Here is a 27,472-nt window from a genome sequence, read left to right on the forward strand (position 1 = left end):
TATTGGAATGGGAAAGCTCCTCCATTTTCCATTTATATAGTTTTAAAAATTATAATTGACTTTTCCTGAGTTATCCAATACTTCTTTTTGTCTTCCAGCTATGATCTTGTTTTTTTACATGATCCTCATGTTGGTGAGGCTTTTCACAGAGCTTTTTATATGGATTATTACATTTCAGTTTGGCTTTTCTTCAGAAATTCTCTTTATTGATTTTTGTTTTCATAACTTAAACTGACTTCCTTATTTAAGTCAGCAATTTACTTTTGTTATCTTAAAGAATAATCATATCCTGTTGAGTTATTTCAACATAGTTATAATCATTCTTTTGAATTCCTTGTCTGGCATATCTTCCAGGTCATTCTCATTAGGATTCTTTACCACGGGATTAGTAAGTTTTAGTGGGACTCTTTGTGTTTTTTCTTTCCACCCACGTTACTTTTTATTTTCTTCTGGGACTTGTGCATCTAAAGTAGCTTGTTAGTTGTATCTTTCTTCTTTCAGTGTGGGTGTGTACAGCCTTTAGTATAAGATTTATTGCAATAGATATATGATGTTCCATTTTTTGTTGAAATTGTATCAAGAGAACTATAGGTCCTTTTGTAATCAAAATGAGACTATCACTAGTCTCCTACTATCTATTTCTGTCCTCATAAACAGACACTATCCTGTAGCACTCATCTTAACAGGTTTTATTAATAAAATCAAACCTGAGGCAGGGTATTGGGGTGAATTCTGGAAGATCAGAGAAACAGAACAAGCCACAGCTACCTCACCTAGCCAGTTCCTCAGCTGATCCGGTTTCCTCAGACTCGATGCCTCTGAGTTCTCATCCAAATGGTTCTCAGCTGAACTGTTGTTCAAAAGCCTAAAAGCTTAAACAGATCTATCTAGTTACTGGTCCTCATGCTTTATATAACTTTCTGCTTTCTGCCATCACTTCTTGGATTAAAGGCGTGATTCACCATGCCTGGCTGTTTCCAGTGTGGCTTTAAAGTCACAGAGATCCGGATAGATCTCTGCCTCCCTAGTGATAGGATTAAAGGTGTGTGTGCCACCATTTTCTGGCCTCTGTATCTAGTGGCTGTTCTGTTCTCTGACCCTAGATAAGTTTATTAGGGTGCACAGTATTTTGGGGAACACAATATCACCACACTATCCAACTGTCAGCACACTCCTCTATGGTCCTCTTGTCTGTTGCCTCCTGATATTGCTCTCCAAGTCTAGTTTTTATACATTGTGAAAATCTTGGTAGACTGATGGTTGGGGGCAGAGGATCTTGGACAGTTGAGATTTTAGTCATAAGGACTGTGAGGTTAGGAGTTTTAGGGTTGCACAGATTGTTGAGATCCTAGAGGGCTGGGTAGATTATAAAATAGGAAGGAGTAGAACAAGTTTATATCAGAAGGACAGGATATCCTAGATGATCTGGGTGATCTGTAGCAGTTAGAGGTAAGTTCCCAGAGGAATTAGGATACCTATTGGGGGATGGGGGAGAATGATGCCCAACCAATGAGTCAGGGAAGCTGAATAGCAGTGATGATGCAATATCAAAGTGATGGGAAGGAGCAGAGCCTACCTAATGGGTGGAGGGAGGGTTAATAGCAGAACAGGAGGGTTGGGACACTATCCTGTAGGGTAGAAATGGGCCTGTCTGAGAAGGCCCTAGGGAACATGGCAAGCCTTTGCAAGAGGAAGGTGCTGGCCTAGCTGGTGGTATGCAAAATTGCCATCCCAGAAGAGATTTTAGTGTATTGTTTTGTTCATTTCTCTTTGTAAATTTCAATAGACCATATTAATAAGATAGAATTCACAATATGTGTATCTTCCATATTTAACAGAAATATTTACATTTTTATATTTACATGAATCCTCACCACATTTTTCTAATGGCATCTTTTTCTGTTCTCTGGTGTCTTTTTAAAATGTAAAATCCTTTTACAATCTTTCAGTAATTTCTTCATTTTTTTTAATATTCTGATTTGCATTGAAAATGCATCTTATTATAAGTAACAAGTAATGGGGTGGTAATAACAATTAAAAGTCAACTTGGAATCATGTAAATGGTTTTAACACCAGTAAGTGTGTGTGTGTGTGTGTGTGTGTGTGTGTGTTGCATGTGTGTCTTTTTGTTTCTTTGTGTGTGCATTGTGTGTATGCTCATGGCTGTGTAGTTTACAGGAGATGTCATGTCCATTCTCTATTATACTTTACACTACCTCTTTGAGACAAGGTCTCTCACTGGCCGTGGAGATTACCTATTTGGCAAGACTAGTTGACCAGCAAGCCTGGTGATTATCCTGCCTCCACCTTCCCAGCATTGGGATCACATTTTTTGGTACCATGTCTGCCTTTTCACCTGGGTGCTGGTAACCCAGTGTCAGACCTCATACTTGCACTGTAAATGCTTTCTTGAATAAACCAACATTTCTGCCTGACAGTAGCAATTTTTGCACAATAGAAATACAAGCTTCATTTTCAATAGGACTTCAGAAATGCCTTGTAACATTTTAGTAATTTACTGGTAATACATTCTTGATTTCCTTGTAACTTTCATATTGAGGTCTCGAGTTCCTGTAAGTGCATGTACTTCCTTTGTAAATATGAGGACTAATGATATAATAAATGATCAATAAAATTAACCTGAGTAGAGAGCAGTTTAAGTCTGTTAGTTCATATCCTGCCACTCCATTTTCTTGTCTTAAGTATGTGCCTTATAGACAGCTGATGACAACTATCTCAGCTTGGAAATGCAAAACCAACAATTCTTGAAATGAAAGCAGGCTCTTCCAGTCATATTTTGGCATTTCAAAGTTAAAATTAAATCCCACTTCAAACAGGCTCTTTTAATTAGGAGTCATCCCAAAGAAAATGCCTCCAATCCCATGAACACTGACTATTATGCTAATTGGAATGGCCACTGTAAATCTTGGGTGGATCTAAAGAAAGTACTTGTTATCCTAGTCTCAGTTTCTAACCACATTCATTTCTACTAAATTGTGTTTTCTTCAGGAGAGCAGTCTGATAGTCTGAGTTTTACTAATGATATTAAATAACCAGTTTTCCATCACTCCTTCATATTTAAGAAACAGACTCTTAACCACTGCCCATTTTTTTAATGATAAAGTCCCATAAGCAGATAGAAGTACTTGGATAATCATCTCATTGTAATTAGGTTTTTCTGAATGATCATGCTGCTCCTTTCAATTTTTACCAAGCTAAAATTCTAAAATTGTTGTGCAATCATAATCTAAAATATTATGCAAATCATACTTGTAAAGCTGTGAGAAACATATAATTTTATAGTTGGCTTGGGTAATTTAAGATGAAAAAATTGTATATATATGTATATATTGGCAGTAGGCTCAAACTTGGCCATTCTATCCATGGTGTATGGAATAGATATCTCTTCCCACTCCTTTTTGCTGTTCTTCTCTGACAGTAGCTATGGACTCATATGGACATGCCCATATCCTCCAAAGGAGCGTTGAAGCAAATAATGCCAGGGCAAATAACAGGAGATAGATATCAATGAACCTCACTCTTATCTACTGACAGAGTTATTTAAAATATATTCAATTATAATATATTCAATAGTTTGTGTATGTGTGTGCATGCTTGTGAGTGCTCCCGTGTGTTGAGATAACATTTGCCATGATCACATGCAACTCAGAATGAAAAAAACTTGCTGGATTCTTCTATCATTTTTCAGATTTTTCTGTAATGCCTCCCATGCATTATTATGTTTCTTTTGTACTATTTCCACATATTTTCCCACTTTGCTTCCACTTATTTAGCTAAACTTCTTACTACATTTTAGTGTAAATTTACTCTATTCTCCTTTCTGTTTCTTCAACATAAATATCAATTAAAGTGAGCTCATAATATTAGTATGTCATATGTAACAGGTAAATTTACATGTAATTTCATTCCATATTTTTCTCATCTTGTATTTTTCTATCTTTTCCTACATTATTTTATGCTTTTGTAACATAATTTCATGTTCTTGCCACCATTCCTTTTATGAGTTTTTTTTTTTTTTTGGATTTTCATGTTATAGCTTACACAAGTAACTAAACATCCTAAAGTATATTCTTCCCTCCATGAGTTTTGAGTTTGTTTATCCTTTTTCCATGGAGTCACTTTATTCTTATATTTATTCTAGAAAAAAATAACTGAGAAGAGAACCTTGGAGGAAAAATTTGTTTCACATCCTTTTTTTGTCGTTGTTCTGACTGAATTCAGCAAAACATCAAAATGCAACATACCACCTCTACAAATTTCTTTTTTATAATTTATTTATTTTACTTCATGTGCATTCATGTTTTATATACATGTATGTCTATGTGAAAGTGTCAGATCTCTTGAAACTGGAGTTACTGACAGTTATGAGCTATCATGTGGGTGCTGAGAATTGAACCTTGATCCTCTGGAAGAGCAGTCAGTACTGTTAACCTCCAAGCCATCTTTCCAGCTCCTATTATTATTATTTTTATTATTATTATTATTATTATTGTTATTATTATTATTATTATTATTATTATTATTATTATTTGGCAAGGAGGAGGGTTTCAAGACAGTGTCTGTGTGTGTAGCCCTGGCTGTCTTGAAACTCACTCTATGTCCTCAAACTCACAGAGATCTGTGTGCTTTTGCTTACTAAGTGCACCTCAACAGCTCCACATTTCTAATGCTTGACAACTTAGAGAATGAAGCACCTGAACCACAATAGCAGAACATTTTAGACTGGTATTAATACATACAATCCTTTGATTTCCAAAGTAACTGAAACAAATCAACCTACAAAAATGCTTTGAGAAATGTTTAAGTTAAATGAGAAAATCCTGAAGATTGAAAGTTCTTAGGAAAATACTCATCCTTGGGCCTGAGAGTTTATAGGATTGATCTCTTTTGCATAGTGCTCAGTTACCATTGTCTTATTTTATGCTACAAGGCTTACAGTAACAGATTATGTGTTCATAAATCATTGAAACGATATCATCCATCTGTCCTGTACATTGTGTAAAGTTCAAGTCTATTTTCAAGGCTCTAAAGCATAGTGCTCCACCTTGTATAAATAGACACTTCTAGGTAATACAATAGTCAATGGTTTTTGAGTGAGTTTTCTTAGGATTTTAGGATTTTAATACTTTTAGTAATATGTTTTTCTCTACCTCTATCTTTCTTCCAGAGGCTATAGCATGAATTACATAAGCCAAGTACCAAGAAAAATTTCAAAAGAAATCAATTAATGGAGATGATAATTTGGAGCTAGGGAAATGGGTTAGTTATTAAAGTGCTCTCTGCACAAGGACAAAGATCAGATCTCCATAACACTTGTGAAAGCCAGCATGGTTGCATAGGCTGATAATCTCAGTGCTAAGATACAATGACAGGAAAAGACCTGCATCTCACTGACTAGCTAGTCTAGTCAAATCAATGAATTTCAAGTTCAGTCAGAGAACTTATATTAAAAAATAAGATTGAGAGTGATAAAGAAAGAAAGTAATACTGACTTGCACTCTCCAAACTCATGCATAGGGACATGTAGCTCCATGCACAAGTGTGCTCACACAAAAATAAGTACATATTCAAATACATATGACCACATACAGAGAGAGACAGACACTCATGCACACATGAACACATGCATGCATGTGCGTGCACATACACACACATTCAGAGAGAGAGAGAGAGAGAGAGAGAGAGAGAGGAAGAGAGAGAGAGGGAGGAAGAGAGAGAGAGGGAGAGAGAGAGACAGAGAGAGAGAGAGAGAGAGAGAGAGAGAGAGAGAGAGAGAGAGAGAGAGAGAAAGAGAGCTCACATGAGTACCAAAGAAAAGAGCTGTGCTGGCTAGTTTTATGTCAACTTGAAACAAGTTAGAGTCATCAGAGAGCAGGGAGCCTCAAGTGAGAAAAGACTTCCAAAAGATGGGGCTATGGGCAAGCCTGCAGGGTATTTCTTTAATTAGTAATTGATGGGGAGGTCCAAGCCCATTGTGAGTGGTGCTATCCCTGGGCTGGTGGGTCCTGGGTTCTACAAGAAAGCAGGCTGAGTAAGTCATGAGGAGTAAGCCAGTAAGCAGCTCTCCTACATGACCTTTGTACCAGCTCCTGCCCTAGGTTCCTTCCCTGCTTGAATTACTATCCTGACTTCCTTCAATAATGAACAATGATGTGGAAGGACAAGCCAAATAAACCCTTTCCTGCCCTAGTTGCTTTTGGTCATTGTATCCCATCATAGCAATAGTAACTCTAAGACCATATTTTTCACATTAAAATAAAATTGAATGTTCAGTAAAAGGTAAAAAATTGAGAAGACTTGGAATTTTAAAAGGCTCTGCTTATTTTTTTTAAATATTCACATTTTATGAATGAGGTGTATTTATTAACCTATAATAATTTGAATTATAACCTTGGATTTTTATTTTTAATATTTAATGCTTTGAAGAATAGTTGCTTAAAATCCAAATATTGATGTCATTGCCTCCTTATTCAAAATTCTCAAATGCTTTGATAGATATCCTTTCTATGTTATCACATAAAACCCCATGAATTCTGATATGGCCTTTCTAACAGATAGTATTATTTTTAAATATAGATAATATTGTTTGGGGTTCTGTAGGCCCATTGTTACTTTAGACTTAGAGCCAATATTTTCAAATAATTCTTTTTTTTTTTTTTTTTTTGAACTGGGGATCGAATCCAGGGCCTTGCGCTTGCTAGGCAAGTGCTCTACCACTGAGCTAAATCCCCAACCCCCCCAAATAATTCTTATATATATACAGCTTAAATTCCAAATTGTAGTAAATTCCTTGTCAATATTTTTATATTATTTCTTAATATACATTTAAAAATAAAATTCATAATTTCCTAATGATTGCATTTTATAATTAAATAAAGATGCTTCCAATGCTCCACTCTGTAGAGAATGCATTACAGTGCCACTAAAATGATGACTGATGTCTACAGTTTATGCATTTGAATGTTCTCAGAATCTTTGGTACATTTTAGAGAGAAGTTACCTTTTAACACCACCAAATGGTTTCTTCTAATTCTGCAATATGTGGCAGATTTCATATGAGGCTTTTGTGGACAGTCTGTGGCTTCTTCTTCTGGGGTTTAAATGTTTGTTGCCTTTGCAATTTGCACTGATTGCTTAAGAGAATGGTTTGTTTTGCAAGGGCTGCTTTTAGTTTAGTGGGTTCTGTGCATAGTTAGCTACAATGCTTTTATTTTGTGGTGATGGTTCAGTCTGTTTGAGGCATTTACTACATTCTTACAAATTACACATATTACAGAAGGGATGATTTTGTCCATACATGGAAAAGACACACACACACACACACACACACACACACACACACACACACACCCCCTATATTTAATTAAGTCAAGAACCTGATTAAATGAATTCATGAGAAATAGTAAGAGAAAATGATGGAGTCAAAAAGAATAAAGAAATGCTTTGCCATATTCCATATCTTAGAATTCTTAGAGTATTTACATATTTTAAGCAAGTTTATTACACTTAATATTGTTTTGATGACTTTAAACTCAGGAGGACAATTACCTTTTCTATTTTATTCTTTGAACAACAGCAATACACTGTACTCAACATATTATGTGAAGTGAATGTGAGCTTGATGACGTTTATGAATACAACCTCCATACAGGCATAAAGAAACATTGTTGAAAAATAATTATTTTATTGTGATGGAAAATTAGCCACTAACATTTAAGAAATTTGTGAAGTTCATGGGCCTAATCTGGGCAGAATTTAGGCAGCTCTGGGTGTTTTAAAATGACTCACTTTTGTGATTATGCTCTAATAACACTCGGCCCTAATTCCCCCAACATATTTGTGCTACTAGTTTAGAAACTCCATGTCACTTCTGTATTGACAAATAGTTTCACATATGATTTTACTTTTATAATTTCACAATGAAAAGCTACATCTAGATCATAAATTTCGCTATTTCAAGACCATTCCACACTCGAAGTGCAAATGTACCCCTAATCAGTTGGTTGATTGTTTCCTTTAGAGAGAAGACAGAAGAAGAAGATGCTAGTGCTGGAGGAAGGCAGAGGCACAGGAGAAGAGAGGACAGAAGGAAGAACGTTGGTAACTGCACAATAATCACTTACCAACATAAATAGATGAGCTATGGAATCTTTTCTATGGTCAAGGAAGATTTTATCTCCCAGATAAATATTGAGAGGGGCTGATGACCCAGAATAACCTTCCTTCATCTTTACTGGCAGAGTAATCCCATAAACACTTGTGCCTTTCTATCAGCCTTATGTGCTTAGTTGTTTTTTTTTTTTGTTATTTTAACTTTTCTAAATTGGCTTCTAAATAATTTTATGTTTTTTTTTTCCCCTCAACTAGACTAGGAGACCAAAGGCTATTATTTTCTCACATCCATATTCTGTTCCCTATGATAGACACACAACACTCTTCACTTCAATTAGAATTTGCACTGGTACTGTCACCTGGAAAAGCACTACCAAGTTCAACCATATAATAACATATCTGATGTCCCTCACTACCAATGTTTAGTATTGCTATATTCTACTAGAAATGCCAACATCAATGTTACATAGATATTTGAGCTCTCCAGTTTCTGGTACTTAAAGGAAATCTTTAAGTACCAGATGGCTTTATTACTCAGGATTATGGCTAATGCACAGAAAATGATGGTGAAGACATTTATGACTATTACCAACAATTTTATTGTAACCATTGCTATTCACTGAGGTAACTTCTGTGGGACCAAACTGAGGACAAAGAAAAACAACCAAAGGAAAATGAATTATAATTACAGATGGAGGACATACAAACGGAGGAGAACTGTGCAAATATGAGATTGGAGGAAATGGTCCTTGCCTCCTGAAGAATGAATATATAGTCCTAAAGAACCATGAAGAGCTGAGTTTGAAGGAAACAACCCTTGACTTCTGAAGATAGATATTTGTGTGTGGCCATAAGACATAATGAACTAAGTAAAATTAGTCATATCACTGTAAAAGATTGTAAACTCAGTACATAAAAGTGCTATCATTTTTATATATACTCTCTATCAGACAAGAAGGGCAAATTTCGACCCTGTCTTGATTCCTTTAGAGTAGTCAATGTGAAAGAGTATAGAGTCTGTCTTATGGCCACACACAAATATCCATACTATGTGAATGTTTATTTGTCACAAAATAATCATACAGGTTTGATTATTAATTCTGCATGATAGATAAAGGGATTCACACAGGTTAATTAAGTTGTACAAAGTTGTATAAAATGTATATTTTATGTACACTGGTGTTTTGCCTGCATGTATGTCTGTGTCAGATCCCCTGGAACAGGAATTACAGACAGTTGTGAGCTGCCATGTGGGTGCTGGGAATTGAAGCCAGGTCCTCTGGAAGAGCAGCCAATGCTCTTAACACATCCATATTAAACCAGATACTCAATTCAGCGCCCTGTGACCTAGGTTTTAGTCAAAGCACCATGTATCTCCCTTCCTTCCATGCTTTATTCCACTTTGTTAAGCTTTGGTAAAATCTTTGAATAAATCTCGAGGTAGACATCTTTCTTTTTATTTTGACTACTTGTGTGTTTTTGGTAAAGAATGCTGAATTGACATATCTATGGAATAGTATGTTTTTGTGGTTTCAATGTTGCTTTAAGAATGGATTGGATTGCATAAGCACATACTGCTATTTGGAAATGATGTACCTTCACACTGCCCCAGAGGGAATAGACCCATGCAGTTCTTGGCCCTTGTACTGAATTAATCAAAAGGAAACTGATTTGTTGGTGGGAAGTGAGGTTAAGCTGAGCAGAGAACTTACCACATTTTAGTAATTACTGGTTTCATGTTAATTTGAGGATTTAGTCGTGTATTGTATTATTCCTTCCAAGATACTTAAGTTCTTCTTCTTTTTTTATAAAGAAGTAGAAAAACTAATGTCTATGAGGTAGTTAACTCCATTGGATGCAATAATACCCAAAACATTTATTTCAGTTCTCTTCAAATGGATAATTTTTTGTCAGTTTCTTTGCTTAATTATTTCAGCAAGAATTCTGTTTAATCAGATTATCTAACTTTATAAACCCCAATATGTTACTTTTTATCCCTAAATTGCCAAGAATATTTTAAATGGAAACCTAAAGTATCTTTACGGGCATTGTCATGAAGCAGCTATAATGGGAAACATTCTCCTCTGGCTACTGATGAGTAGAAGCTGAGTGACATTGCCTGTCTCAGAAGCTTGTGGTGAGGGAGTCAGGGGAAGACTTCAAGTGGGTCCAGTCAGCACTCTCTACACATGCAGCCCTTTCCTGCTACACTGTGTCTTCTAGATTTCCTGACAGTCTGGCTGTTACATGCCCATCCACATGTTGCCAGCCTTTGACAGTTTTAGGTGTAAAGCTGGAGAATATGCTGAAAGGCTGGGTGACATCCACACACCCCTTGTGCTGACTAGCTGCATGGGAGATGAGGCAGAAAGCAAGTTTGTGCAGTTTACAGAAGGCAGAATGAGTTCCATATGCTCACAATGGAGGCCGCCCATGTGTGCACAGTAAGGACTTTCCCAGCGTCTATATTTAATTTCCATGCAAAGTGTAGCCTTCACTAAAACCCTCACCACATTTACCCATGTGTCTGTGTAACTCAGAATGTTTTTCTTTGTGAATCACACACTGAGTAAAATAGTACTCTGTCCCACATGAGATATTAATTTGTTTGCATAACACGAAAGACCTACATTTTTGTGTGTGGTATGTGTGTGCATGTGTGTGCGTGTGCGTGTGTGTGTGTGTGCGTGTGTGTCTGTGTGTTTGTGTGTCTGTGTGTGTGTGTGTGTTTGTGTGTCTGTGTGTCTGTGTGTGTGTGTGTGTATAAATCATGTTTGAGTTTTGTCTCCCCCTGCGCAGTGGCTTCTGGGCTTTAACAATCTGTTTTTGTCTTGGACTACTACTCAAATCATTGCACCAGTAGCTCACTCTGCTATGTCCAAGTAAGCAGTAGTCTTTCAGATTCCAGTCACTAAATTCTGAAGCTAAATTGTTCAGATTGTTTCCTTTGGCCATATTTATGAATCTGAAAGTTAACTACAAATAAATAGATTGCCCAGTATAAATGCTGGTCCATTGAGCTCTCAGCCAAAGGACAGATAGAGCTCTGGTGATGATGATACTGATAATTACCTAATGAGATAGGAGGTAACAGGAGGAGGTGCTGGAATCTGTCTTTAAAAAAACCATCACTTCATCTCCTCTCTCTTCTTCCTTCACTCTCCAAACACACTGTTTGTGTATGGAAATTTTCAAAAGGGTTCATCAACAGATGAGATAGAAAAGATGATGTATCTTTTTATATCAATGGTAAAATTTCTCATGAAAATGCTTCATCACTATAGAATACATTTCTTTTTATTTTATTTTTCACACCTATAATACATAAAGTATTGCTATTAATATTAATATTTCCCTGAAATTCACATAATTGTTAAATTTATAGCTATCATTCTGTATCTCAGTGAAACCCTTCTCTCTTTTTTAAAATCAGTGTTAAGGTACTTTTCAAGATTTTATTAGTCTCATTGATAAAGTATTATCATTTTGTGTGTACAAAGATTTTTTTGATTTATTCATTGTGGGTGTGTGGGAGTATATGATAATTATGTGTTGACATGCATGTGAAAGTCAGTGGACAACTTGTGGAGTCAGTTCGATTCTTCCTTTACGAGGGGGTCAAACTCAGGTCACCAGGCTTGCATGGCAGGCACCTTTACCCACTGATCTAACTCTCTGGCCCCTGAAACACTTACAAACTAATCATTATATTTTTTTGCATTTGACATTGTGTTATTCTATGTCCCCTTGGTTTCACTCTGTATGTGGCTCCACAAACATTTCTCCCAGTTCTGTAACCACCTTAAAGGAATTCTGGCAGCAGGAGAAAGTAGATGAGAAATAAGAGATATATAACTTACTTCCCACCCCACAATTAACACATGAAGAAAACAGTAGTTCTTCAGAGAGATGTGGATTATGTTTCTGAGCCAACATACTTACCCTATGAGTTCATCAGCTGCCATTTGGTAAATGAGCTTCTGCTTGCTAGAACCAATTTGAAGCGTGTTAGCAATTTGGAACACACACTGCTCTTATAATTTAAGGATGTACATAGTCTATATGTGAGCTAAAGGAGATTTAATGAATCACAGCCCCTGGGAAAAAATAGGAAATCACTAAGAAACCATCAATCTGGGCAAAGCAACCTTTTAGTGTTTGGCCTATGCACAAAATACACATTTTATCCTTAGACAATAAAACAATGCTTTATAAACATTACAACAATTATCTCTAAATTCCATTATGTCAGTGATTTTCAAATTATATATATATTGCTGCCTAAGATACCCATTTGGTTGGTACTGGTAAAAACTGAGTGGATAATGGTGGAATGTATAGTGCATTGGCTATATCAGTCAGAGTCAAGTTGAAACAATATTAGTATTCACAGTTGAAAGTAAAAATAAGCTCCCCAGTGTGAAACATACTTTTTAGGTCTGTCTAAATGTATCTGTCTATAAATGGATGTGTGTGTACTATATCCATGTGTAAAATATGTTTTCCTGGGGATGAGTATAAAAATGTTTGACAGCTACAGAAATAAATCAATATGCTTTTAAATATAAGTAGTGTTATTTCTTCTCTATTACTTCAGAGGCAAGGGTAATAAAGGAAGAATTTACTTTCTGTGTTCCAAAATTTAATCAAATGTTAAAAACTAGTAATCTTATACATCTACAATAAGTGATTTTCTGAACATTTATTAAAAAAATTTATTAATTATTTTTGGTATTGAAAATTTTTTCTTTATATTCTCCATCAAGAATGACAGCAAAATCTATTGGGGGCTCTTCCCTGGGGAAGATTGTTTTCTTCTGCTCTCAAGTTCATCAAAACCTAAAATTATTTATGTATAAATTTGCATTTACTAATTATTAACTGTAGTCTATAAAGACTGGGAGAAGGGAATGTATCTTTCTTGATTGTTTCTAGGCTTACCTCTCCTACACTTGAATGACAAAGCTTGCAGTCGTGAAATGTTTTCAGCAGAAAAGACTACTACTGCTCTGAGGAGCACACAAAGATAATGGTAATAGCCTATATTGTTTTGGGAGCCACTTGAACTGTCTTGACCTACAGTTTGGGGATTTCTCATGCCTGATCCTATGGTTTTGTGTTAGATATTCTAAGATATTTATTGACTCATCTTGTTTCCTAAGGAATAAATAACAATGACCATATAAATAAATATGAGAAGAAAAGAACAAAAAAGTTGACTAGACCAGAGCAAAGGTGAAGCACATGGCATGAAAGTAACTAACCTTCAAACACAAAAAAGTATAAAATCACTGTCCCATGTGACAATCGATAATCATAGCGTTTGTCAAACTCGTACTTCAGTTGTCCATAAACTAATTATTAAGTATATTTCAATAATCTTTACTAAACCTTGCAATTGAAAAATGCTCATAAAATGTAAAAATTCTCAAATGATCATTCTAGTTTAATTTGTCAGTCCATGCAACTTTAACAAGTGTTCCAGGCTTAATTACAAGACTCCACTGCTAAAAATATATTGGTCATAGGACTTGGAAAAATCAAATGGGTACTGGCCAGGAAGGGACCTTCCTGAATCATAGCTTTGTAGCTGCTATGTAGGCTGCTGAAGGAAAAATCAGCTGCAATCTTATCCAGGTATGAACCCCATGAACTATAATAATGACCAGCACAGCAAGGTAGGCAAATGGGAGCAATAATAACGTTGATATGAGGACAACCAACCACTTACTGATTGGATTTAAGGCCAACCCCACAGGAAGAAACACATACCTGCTACTATAAATTTGGCCAGTAACCCATGGTCTCACACACCTTAAGGGTGAATCTACTACTATTGTTATGCTAAATAGGCATAGTATGTAATTACTCTCGAATTTTCAATCTCTCTGCTGGTAGAATAGTGTATCTCAGAAGCATCATCAGGGAAGTTTCTTTGTACAGTCTATGGTATTTATTGAAGAAACTTGACAAGTGGTCAAGTACAGGGAATGAATGACAGACAGTAGAGTGCTTAGCCACATATGAGACAGATCTACATTATCACCTTCTCAAGGTTCAGGCACAATCAAGGAAGTAGGGAGAGAAAGACTGGGAACCAAAGTTTGGAAAGGAACAGCATAGTGTCTTCTTGTGGTGGTATTGTGTTCCCTAAAATATTATGCACTCTAAAAAATGTATCTGGGGTCAGAGAACAGAACAGTCACAATATTGAACATAGAGGTTAGGCAGTGGTAGCACACACCTTTTGTCCTAGCATTCCAGAGGCAGAAATCCACCTGGATTTCTGTGAGTGCAAGGCCACACTGGAAACAGCCAGGCATGGTGACACACTCCTTTAATCCCAAGAAGTGATGGCAGAAAGCAGAAAGGTATTTAAGGTGTGAGGACCAGGAACTAGAGATAGTTAAGCTTTCAGGCTTTCAAGAAGCAGTTGAGCTGAAATCCATTTGGATGAGGAAGGACTCAGAGGCTTCCAGTCTGAGGAAACAGGATCAGCTTAGGAATTGATGAAGTGAGGAAACTGTGACTTGTTCTGCTTCTCTGATCATCCAGCATTCACCCCAATACCTCGCTCCAGTTTTATTTTTATTAATAAGACCTGTTTAAGATTCATGCTACATCTTCTGGACATGACGCGACCACAGTGCTCATGAACACAAAACTTCATTTGGTTGCAAAAGACCAAACAAGATCATGCTTGTCAAAATCCTAGCATGGAGTTGCAAAGAGGTAATGAGTTCTCATCCTTTTCTGAGGATCTCTGGATGGCTTCTGAATTGGGAAAGTCAGTTTGCCTTATCTGTATGACTCTGGAAAGACTGCCTATATTCCAGTGGATTGTTCTAAAAGGTGAGCTATGGGCAGCAACAACTGGACAGAGTTTAAACGTGAAAAATAAAAGGAAGACATTAAGTTGTTAGGGGTATAGAGGTAGACATGGATCTGGGAGGGGTTGGGAACAAATATGACAAAAATACATTGCATGAAAAATTTCCAAGATTTAATAAGGTATTTTCCATGAAAAAGAAATATTCAGGGAATAGAAAATGACTAAGGGGTTATAAACACATATTCCTCTTGCAGGGGACCTGAGTTTGCTTGTCAGCACCAAGTCCAGTTGCTCATTGCTTTCCCTAATTTCCTGCATCTCCTGGGGATGTGCCATGCTCTTGTGAGTCCATAGTATCTTTTCTTACAGTTGTTATGCAAAAGGAAGCTATACCAATGTATATATTCTACCATGCCATGTCAATTAATGCATTTTTTAAATTTCTAAAATACTACTAATGATATATTTGCATCTCTTTTTATCATATAATTCTTTGAAGTACAAAGAAAATATCTTAAAATTACAAGATGGGAAATCATTTCACTGAGGTATAATATGAAGATAAAGCCTGCAAGTAATTAGAGTTTCAGATACAAAGAAGAAATATAAAGACAAAAATAATTTAGGACATAATGGGTTAAATCTTGTTAAAATGGTGAGAAACAAATAAGTAGGTAAGCCCCAGTGAACCTCGGGAAACACACACAACCACTCTGATAATATAATCAAGTTGCTATAGTCAGTGATAGAAACTTAGAGAAAAAGGACACATTTTAAAATAAATGTGAATTATGGTAGACAAATTACTAAAGAAAACACAAGTCAAGAAAATATAAACTGGTATTGTTGCCCACTGGAAAAAAAACCCTAAGCCCTGAATTTCCCATCTTGCCTTCGGCCAATACAGCAGTAACTGTTGTGAGACATACTATCTAGTCTTAGCTAGCAAAAAGAAGAAAATACATTCAGTATGTATCCCGATTCATACAAAAGACAACTAAACACACTCGTGAGATGAAGCGTGCAGACAGGTCTCCCTAGGAGAAGGAAACAGAGAAGGAAAGATAGTTCTCTAGGTTTTGACGAATTAACCCATGTAGACTCCACACTCCCTTGTTCTGGTTGGAATGTTTCTGGTAAAAATTTTATTGCCTGACTTTATACTATTTTCCTTTTCTTCTTCTAAAAACATTGCTGCTATTCTCTAGAGAAGAGAATACTACCCAAGTTCAGTGCATTTCATTTCTTGGTTTTCTCTTGGCTGCTGAAAGGCATTTGTAGTCCCAGCCTGCACAGTGTTTATACAGCTCTTTCAGTTTTATTTTTTCATCTTACCTTGGTATCAAACACTTGCATATGTTTACATGTTGAAAAGATACGTGACATAATTGTGACTATACAAATTCATCCTTAGAACTGAGTTCACATTTTATTTGTATTGCTGTAGTGCAGCTACCAGGAAACACAGAATATTGTATACTTTATACTGCATGTCTATTGGATAGCTCTTTTGTAGAGCATTAGCACAACAACTGAATATCAGTGTGGAAGTCTGAAGTCACAGAAACAACCATGACTATATCTTGAATCTCAGTCCATATAACTTAACTCTATATGAAACTCTAGGAAAATTCATAGGAAAATAGTTACTCTTGAAACAGAAAATAACTTTTAGGTAGGAAAAAAAAATATATGAGCCATAACAGAAAAGTAACAATAAATTAGGCATCAAAAGTAAAGCAGTGACAGGGAACAATGCCAGCCACACACTGGAAAATATTTGCAATATGAATAATTGGCAAATAAATTGAAAAAAGTAAATGAAAGTATTTTTATACCTTACAAATAAAAAGGCAACACAAAGGGACAAAATGGCAAAATCATAAGAAAGTAATTAAAAAAGCAGACATACTACAAACACAATGAGCCTCTCACTATTTCCAAAAGTGCAATGATTAGAATTGTAGTGAAATACCACTCCACACACCCTGATGATTAAAACTTAAAGCTGCTAGTACCAATGTTTGACCTGCAACTATGAAATGTGAGTTCTACCTTGGACATGAAGTTGCAGAATGCACTGCCATTTGCAGTTTCTTATAAAGTTAAATGTATTTCTGCTACAAGACTGAGCAACTTCAGGCTTAAGAATCTACCCATGAGTAATACATAAACTTGCTATAGTAATTGCTTGCAAATTCTCCAATTCCTAACAAATTATATTCCCGTGTTGTAACATATAAATCTTATTCCCAAGTTGCAAACAAAGCAGGGTACATGGCTACAGTGGAACACAGCACAGCAGTAAAAAAAGGGTTGGATAACAGTGTGGGAAACAAGAATCTATCTCTGTAGGTGGAAGATATCCTGTGTCCTGTCTGGCCCAGTAGGGACAAATCTCTCCCACTTGTATCCAAGTAAGCATACAGAGGCTGATATTAATTATAACTGCTTGGCCCTCTGGTACAGGAGACAGTTGTTTGACTTGAACTGTTTGGGTGGGCACCCAGGCAGGGGAATTGGGATTTCTCCCTGGTCTATGGGAAGGCTTCTTGGAATCTGGTGACTGTGGTGTGATGCCTTGCACAGCCTTGGTTCAGTGGGAAGGAGCTAGGACCTGCCTAGGCCCAGTGTACTGGGCTCTTATGACTCCCCATGGGAGACCTAGATTTGGGGGCTGTGGGGCTGTGGGGTTGCTTGGGAAAAGAGGGTTGGGGAGTGGGAGGACGGAGGTGGGGGCATCAGTGGATAGTATGTAGAGTGAGTAGAAAATTTCTTAATAAAGAAAAATGAAAAAAAAACCCATATAGTCTCAAATAAACAAATGGTTTCATCTGAAAAAATTTAAAAAAACCCCAAAATCCTTGTTTGTAATGGATATATTGTGCACCCCAATAAACTTATCTGGGGGTTAGAGAACAGAACAGCCACTATATTAAACATAGGTTTAGGCAGAGGTAGCACACACCTTTAATCCTAGCATTCCAGAGGCAGAGATTCGAGAGTTCAAAGCCACACTGGAAACAGCCCGGCATCGTGACTCACACCTTTAATCCCAGGTAGTGATGGCAGGAAGCAGAAAGGTATATAAGGAGTGAGGACCAGGAACTAGAGGCCTTTTAAGCTTTGAGGCTTTTGAACAGCAGTTCAGCTGAGATCCATTTGGATGAGGACTCAGAGACTTCCAGTTTGAGGAAACAAGATCAGCTGAGAAGTTGGCAAGGTGAGGTTGGATGTGGCTTGTTTTGTTTCTCTGTTCTTTCAGAATTTACACCAATGGCTGGCACTGTTTTTAATTTTTATTTATTTATTTATTTATTTATTTATTTATTTATTTATTAATAAGACCTTTTAAGATTCCTGCTACATGTTAGCCTGGAGATTTAATATAGTGTATAATTTTGTCTTATTTTAGCAATTCCTGATTTAATCCTTTATATTGCCAAATATAAATAAATACATACAATACAAATTTTTAAATGAAAGTAATTAATTATAAAAATTTCCATATCAATGAACTGAAGAATTAAGTTTCCTGCTTTTTGGAGGAGTCAAGTTGGCATTGAAGACATGTTATCTTATATCAGCAGTACCACTGTGTTCTTAATTAAACAGACAAAACAAATTTATAGAAGGTGCAGAGTGCAAATTTTAATATAATAGTAATATTTCTGAGAGCTGGAGTCCACAGAAATGAACTTTGTTCACTTCTTAAAAGTGGTTATGTTTTTTAGTTAAGATGTGATCTAATGGTATCTTACCAGGTATATTATAAAAAAGTTGGAAATTAAATTTGATATTATTTAATCTGTAAGACAATAGGTAATATTAAAATATATGACAGAGTTTTGTCAATGATATTTTGTAAAGATGAATTTTTATTTCACTAGTATATAGTGCTGAGGAAATGGTGTTTGTTAAATTTGGGCACAGTCTAATCTTTTAAGCACATAATTGGCAAGACAGAAGATGGCTCTAAGTACAGCTAAATCCAAGGAATTCCATAGTAGGGATATTTGTAATATAGATAAATAGTGCTATATTCGTAATACATTGTCACTTTCTGAAATATTTAAGCATTAGTTGGGAACATTCTGAAGAATTAATTAAATCATGAAGGATTCATGTAAGAACAAATTATGAAGGATTTTGGAGATTATTTTAAAACAGAAACTGTTTCTGAGAGCACTTTCAATGGAATTCTGAAATATGAGTTTCCAACCACGAATGTGTATAGTATCTGGTTTGTAGGATCCAGGAAAACTTCAGGGAAAATGGGAATGATGAGGTTGTTCACCATTTAAAATTGCTAGGACATCTGCAATATTTTCATGTAGATATAAATAATTGACTATGAACTACACACAGACCAAGCTTACCTGAATTTCATCATATTTGACAACTTAAGTTATCTAGCTACCTTCATTATCACTGACCTTACTTATTAGCTACCTAACCTTGATGGGAATGGTATAGTGTAACATAATTTAAAATTGAAATGGACTCTTCCAAGTTCAGAAACTAGGACTTTGTAGTTACCTAGGCATTTAATATAGTTTATTATATGAGCTATATACTATATAATTTATTTATGTACTCATGCTTTCGTTTTTATCTGACTAAAAAGAAACATGAATAAGTAATATCATAATGATGCATTGATATAAAATCTATTTTCTTTTCCAATCTTGGTCTCAACAATTCACTCTCTTACAGTCCCTCCTCTTTCTCGACAATTAGACTCCTGGAGCTCCACCTGGGGCCTGGCTGAGGATCTCTGCATCCACTTCCATCACCGTTAGGGTGTTTGGCCATTTGATCATCAGACTAGGTCAGATCAGGCTTTCTCTTAACCATTGCCAGTAGTCTACAGAGGGTGTATCATTGTGGATTTCTGGGGACCTTTCTAGCACTTTGCCTCTTCCTGTTCTTATGTGGTCTTCATTTATCACGGTCTGTTATACCTTGCTCTCCCTTTCTGTTCTTGATCCAGCTGGGATCTCCTGCTCCCCTAACCTTTCTTTCCCTTGAAACTTGCCCTTCATTACTCCCACTGTCCTCCAGGTTGTTCATGAATTGTTGAGACCAAGACTGGAAAAAGCACAGGGACAAATAGCCAAACTAATAGAAACACATGAATTATGAACCAAAAACTGTGGAGCCCCCAGCTGGATCAGGCCCTCTGGATAAGTGAGACAGTTGAATAGCTTGAACTGTTTGGGAGGCACCCAGGCTGTGGGACCCAGACCTGTTCTTAGTGCATGAGCTGGCTGTTTGGAACCTTGGGCTTACACAGGGACACATGCTCAGCCTGGAAGGAGGGGACTGGACCTGCCTGTACTGAATCCACCAGGTTGAATTGAATTCCCAGGGGAGTCTTGGCCCTGGAGGAGATGGGAATGGAGGGGAGAGGCTTGGGGAAATGTGAGGGTGGGGCGGGAGGGGAAGGACAGGGGAACCCATGGCTGATGTGTAAAATTAAAACACAAATATAATAAATAAAAAAAGGAGAAAAAATTTAAAAAACTTATAAAAAAATCTATTTTCTTAAGAAGCATCATTGGATTTGAGAACTGAAGACAATTCTCCATTTCTAAAATACATAGAAAAGAGGGAATGCACTCTATTCCTTTTAGACTTACAGTGAATTCATGGTATACATTTAAAATGAATCTTTTATTTTGTGTTCTATGGAATGAGGCATAAACTTTATCTTACTTGTTAAATGAGGATTGATTGGTGTATTAAGTGTGGTGGTTTGTATTTTTTCTTTTGGATTCACACTTAAATTGCTGATTGGCAGATTGTACCATAATAAGAAGTTTAGAAATGGAGAAAAGCTAATTGGTGCTTACGTTTTCTCCTGTTTTAGTGCTGTATCATGTCACCCAAGAAAGTATATTTCTAATCTCTAAATATTTAATTTTGCTCATATTTTAAGCATTTATGACTCTTACATTATGAATACCTTTCTCTAAGCTCACAAACATATAGAACTCACTTATAGGACTTAGATTTTTTTCTACTAATTATATCATCTGCTTCATTTTTCTGATTCTGTTGTGTTTCACCTTTCAAGTGTTATATTTTCTTTTTACTTACATCCTTTGTAATTTTGTTTCACATACAAAACTAACATGTAAATTTAAATATATTTTATTTTTAAATATTATTCTGGAATATATTTAAGAAACAATTTGATCATTTTGAGGCTTACTTTTGTCAACCAAAATAGAACTTAAAGAGAATTGGACTCTCCTTCCAACACTAGACATATGAGTTCTTCTCCTAACTGGTGGAGTGTGCATTACATTATAGCAAATTATATTTGCATGCTTTTTAATTGAAGCATTCATAAAAATTTCTCCCAGTAATTGAAGTACTTAACTTTTTCAAATATTTCACCCATATGAAATCCATTTTAGTAGTAAAAACGAGGGAACTGCCAGTGTCTTTTATGGATTAACAGTCTGTTCTAGTTTTAACACCAATATTTTTCTGAATTATTTGTACACTTCGTGCTACTGGCTTTTCGAGTTTTTCCTTGTCACTAGCAGTTTCATAGTGTTCATCACCAGCCACAAGCCTGGTCCAGTCAATGTCTAAAAGCCTTGGACTAAGATGTTTTATCCCTTCATTGTTAAAGACAAGAGGATACAACCAAATTCATATTACTCAATCTTAACAAGAAGATAATCGTAGTTTAATACTAAATAAAGAGTTCCAAACTTTGCCTATCATCAATCACTGATTATTGGCATTTCATTTCTCTCCACACTTTTGTTCTCTAGATAATGCCTCCTTGGTACTAAGTATTTATAATAAGTAAAGCTTCTAACATTGTTTCTTGACAAAAATATTTTTCTAATTCTGATTATAAAAGTAATCCTATTACATGAAAATTCTTATTATTCTCTTTTATTGCATATTGATTCCTCTACTTTTTCAAGAGTTAAAAAATATATTTAATAGTTCCAACTGTAAATGGATATTTCCTGTCCCAACTGTCCAGTCCCAAATAAATGACTCAGACGCTGAATATGAACAAAAAATGCTCAGTTGATGTTCAGCTTGTTACTAGCTAACTATTACACTTAAATTAACCCATATTTCTATTTATACTTTGACACGTGGCTCATGGCTTGTTACCTCATTTTTTACATGCCTTGCTTGCTCAGCAGCTGGCCTACATCTCCTGACTCTGCTCTCCTTCTTCCCATCATTGTCAGTTTGGCTTTCCCACCTAACTTCTTGCTCAGCTACCAGCCTATCATCTTTTTATTAACCAATGAGAATAATGCATTTTCATATTGTAAAATATACTATGTTTCACAGACGCCAACAACAGAAATGAAATGAAAACCACCCTTGTGCCACAGAATTTATGTCATATTATCAATGTTTCATTTTGTTTGTTGAAAACTCTACCAGAGGTGATTAAAATTTTGCCTTTAAGATCATTAGAAGGAAAGCAAGGAATTCAGATTTGATTTAAAAGGTTTTAACTCAGTAAACTTGAACTTTAATGGTGATTGCTCACCAAATCACTGTGACTTTCATCAATGTAAGCAAAGATTTAGTGATTTCTGCCTCCTGGTTTAAGATCAGGGACTAAATAGACTCATTTCTGTAACACAGCACCCAGTGTTTGTCAGGAAGCAAATTTTCAAACCTTTGTCCAGTAGATGAAAAGAATATGTGGTCATCAGAACTTAAACTTAATCTCTTTAATCCTAAGAGAAAATTCAGACAAATTTAAAGCAAATTTCAAAAAGTGGACATTGGCATTCATTTTTTCATCTGAGACGAACAAGAGCCTTAAAATCCCTCCCACTATACATTTTAATGTGCCATGACAAGCTTTTAAATCCTATAACTCCGAAAATATTGGGATGTTCAATTCTCTTATCAAAATTAAAGATTTTTAGAATATACTAACCAATAGCATCAGGCAAACAGTAACAATTCTTGTGTCAATTGCTGTGTGGTGTCTTTCTGTATGCTGTGACTATATATTGCTCTGATTGGTTGATAAATAAGCTGTACTGGCCTATGGCAGGGCAGGATAGAGCCAGGTGGGAAATCTAAGAGAGACAGTGAGAGGAGAAAGGAGAGAGGGGAGAGATGACAAACTACAGTCCAAAGAGAAACATGTAATTTGACACAGATAAAGTCATGGAACATGTGAAGATACATAGATTAATAATTATGGATTCAGTTAAGTAATAAGAGCTAGCTTGCAATAAGCCTGTCCCACAGGCCATATAATTTACAATTAATATTAAGCCTCTAAGTGATTATTTTATAAGCGGCTGTGGGACCACTGGACTGGGCAAGACTGGAGAAACTTCTGGCTACAGTCCATTTATTGTGATTTTGATCAAATGCTCACGTAATTATTTTCAAGTATAGTAACCAATCTAATAACATATATATTTTTTAAATATTTTATAAAGTATCTCTTGACCTACTAAGAAAGTTTTATAGCAACTAGTACCAGGAAGATGGTAGACATAACTGTAATTTTTTATTAATTTAATTCCAAAGTAAATAGGTTGTAGTATATACAATAGATTAGGAAGTGAATTCACAAGTATAGACTCACCTACATGTTTATAAATGTGCAATGTCTATAATCAAAACTACATCTCTCTCTCTCTCTCTCTCTCTCACACACACACACACACACACACACACACACACACACACACACATTAGTTCTTTAGAGAAGAATGTGTTCTACATCTTTGCCTATGGAAAAGCACAAACAATCTCATTTCACAGGGAATTTGCCTCTTTGCTATCTCATAGTTGGAGGCCTGTTCCTATTCTATCTGTATATCAGAGAAGAACAGAGAAGGTGTCTGTGTACTATGTTGATAGTCACTGTAAACAAATATTTATACAGTTGAGATCAGAGATAGAAAATGTCAGCACCAAATCCACCCATGATGGCACATATACCAGACAGATGACAAAGTCTGGCTCAGGTTATAAAGGCTTGTGAAATACTTGAATCATATTTTGCAACCCTTGAAAGAATTCAAGTTGGAGATTAGCAGAAACCAGGCTCAGTTCTGTCCATAATCCCTTTTATCTGTCTTCTAGCCAACAAAATGAAAACTTTAAAGCCCAAGTGACAAATAGAGTGTGAAGGACCTTCTACTGCATTTAAGAAAAATATTGAGACTGCTGTGTGGCTTGAAAATGGTTTCTTGTACAATTTTTACTTTTGCTGTCTGTTGTAGCAATATGAAATAAAGCCCTACTTGGTAATTTCTGCTGGGCTCATTTGTAGATGTAACATCAGTAAATTAACTACTCTTCTAATAATATTCTGATAATATAAAATGAAAACTTGTTTATGGAAGGTAAATTAATGTGAAAGCAAATGACTGTGTTATCCAGAAGCTTATCAAATTACTGACAATTGAGCACATTAAGGGAGGGAAATCTCTAGGGACAATCCTTAATGAAGTAACTGTAGTGTGTTGGAAAACAGGAGACAGCCAAGCAGTGAAGGGTGAAGTGTAAGGCATTTCTAGGCAGGTAGGACACCATCAGCTCATGGAGAAATGTGTTGATCATAGACGTTAGCTTTGTTCTCCTGTGACAGTGCTGTTTCGAGAGAGATGAGCAGAATGCCAGTTAAATGACTCATGGACTCAGAGCACTTAAATTCATGCTTTGAAAAATGGAGAAAGCTGAGGCATCAAGTCAGTAGGATAGACCCAACATACATTGTAAATTCCACTTCCTACTCTTAAACAAATAGTCACAGGAACTAAAATGTAACAACAAATAGAAAGCATATGAACAGAGGTAACTTGCTCAACTTATATAAAGTGTGGGGAGGGGAGATATGTAACCTATAATTTAAAGAGATCATATTTGACATTAAAAACAAAACATAAAAATGCAAGAGGTGATTAAATATTTTCACCATTGTAGTCATTATAATTGTTTACTAAGACTGAACTTCTATGTCTACTGATGTTTCATAACCATCAAGATACCTATTGAAAGATAAAAATAATATTTTCCAGTGTATTGAGGAAGCATAGCAGCTGAAATTAAAGTTGTATATTTTCTTAAAATTCCTTCAAGAACAGATAAACGTAGTCTTTTTTTTTCACGGAGTGGCAAAACAGGAATCATCACATATGACTCTCAGTTCAGTGGCTTCCGCTGCTTATGTCATCTAAGAAACATTAAGGATATTTTGATGCTTGAAACAACACTAATAATTTTGAAACTTCTCACACATGCTTTATCCAAGATTGGGCCTATTATATAATGCTCAGGAGGAAAGTAAACATAGAATGACCCATAGTAGACAGCACACTAATCCGGAAATTGCCAACTTGGGGTAACATTCAATAGCAGAAGGGTAGAAAATAATAATGCTAAATAAGGAGAGAGTAAAAACAAGGAGAACTAAAACACTTAAAAAGTTGCAAGGTTGGGAATCAAATTTCACATGCTTTCTGGGTCTGAATATTGTAAAGACAAACATAAACAAATGATTAATTTTACACTCTATGAAATCAGGAGTGCATAGAAAAAGTAGATCATAGGTAGAAAATCAGTTCTGAGTGATGAAACAAAGCAAATGATTTAAACACACAGAGCAAGTGTATCAACACATGTCAATAACCAGTACATTCATTCAGATTGGTTTTTCTTAACACATTGCCGAGGTGTTTTATGGAATTATACTCTTGGCATGGTGTCATGTACAGGCATGTTAACACTAAAATCAACTGAAGGTTCAAAGCAACTGTATATAGTTCAAAGATTCAGTTAGTTCAACAAGTTATAATATTAAAGCAAGGATTGGGATTGGAATTATTCATATTAAGACAACATATGACAGTTCCTTAGGAGCATGGGAAATGGGGGCCGAACAGAAGGGGCAGGAGAAACTGGATGAGAAGTCATCTTATGATTTTCCCCATCATATGCTGTGCAGATACACAGGCTTACTGTCAAAAATCAAAACGTAAAGGTGGCCGGGAGGTGGGATCTGTGGAAGTGGGTTTGGTGATGGGATGTGGAAATAATGCCTCCTTCTGTGCTTTTCATTGTAAAGTGGAAATAATGTTCCTTTCCATAGTGGATTTCTGTGCCATCAGTTGCAGTGAATGCACTGAGGTGACTTAAAGTCCATCCTGTTACCTGGCTTTGTGCATATTTTTCAGAGCTTTTCTACTGTGGGATGTCCTTCTGTATGCTGTGAATATGTGTTGCTCTGATTGGTTTCTCATATCAGGATTCAGTCATAAAACTGCAAGAAAAATGAGTGTTTACTCAGAAATCTAAAATGTCTAATGAATACCTTCCTGTGTCTATCCATCCTTCAGTTAGAATCTAGAAATGAGGATGGTTGTTGAGGGTTAGTTAATAAGCCACTGACTTTTCTGTAACATATAGCTTACTTTCCTTTACATAATTTTTCCTTTACTTAAAAATATTTTAAATCTTTAATTAATGGTGACAATACTCACAATTACCTTGAAATTTTTTACTAATTTTCTATACACTATAAGGTTTTGACCATGTTTTATACTTTACAAGTGTTTTGAACAAATAAAATGAATTTTAAGTGATCTCAATGAAGATTACACTTTATAACTTTCAACTAAAACTGAGATTTTTGTTTTTATCCTCCCTGAACTCAAGGTTGCCTTTACAATACAAAAATAATTGTATTAAAATTAATCATAGCATTATTAATTTCCATATTGGTTAAAAATTCTCCTATTTTTGTTACTAGTATAGAGCAAAATAGATATTGAAAGCCAATTTAAAGTTTAAAAAATAAAATCATGTTACATAGTTTGAGAAGAAAAGAGGTTATTCATTATTGAAGTTAAATAATGTGCAAGGCATGTAAAAAAGTATAAACAAAATAAGTTATACCACCCATAATTGTGAAATTTTTAGCTAGTTAAAATCAGATGTCATAACAAATATTCAACAAGTTATATGTGACACATTTGAGATTATAATTTTAAAAACAATGGGGTTCTTATAAAATTTGCCAAATGAGCATGAAAGCTTAAGGAAAGCATGAACTTGATCTTTGGTATTGAAAGCTTTCAAATTAGTCACACAAATATACCATCTACAAAATTAAAAATATTTTTAATTTTATAATATCTATTTTATCATTTTGATTTTATTTCTTTCTAAATTACAAAAAAGATGAAATAATATGAATAAAAACTATAAAGATACATGCTTTTGCAAATATGCAAGAAAAACAATTTTTATTTTCTGTGACTTTTAAAAAATTACTTTGTAAGGATGTTTCTTCCAGCGATGTGCCCCATTATTCATTTTTATGAACTAATTTTTAAAATTCTTTTTACATACCAGTCGTAGATTTCCCCTCTTTTCCTTCTCTACCCCTCCTGCATTCTCCCCCAACCCACTCCCTATTCCCTCCACTGACAAGGCAAGGTCTCCCATGGAGAGTTCACAGAGCCTGTTTCTTTCAGTAGA

The sequence above is a fragment of the Onychomys torridus genome, chromosome 2 (assembly GCF_903995425.1).
Source record: "Onychomys torridus chromosome 2, mOncTor1.1, whole genome shotgun sequence".
NCBI lineage: Eukaryota > Metazoa > Chordata > Mammalia > Rodentia > Cricetidae > Onychomys > Onychomys torridus.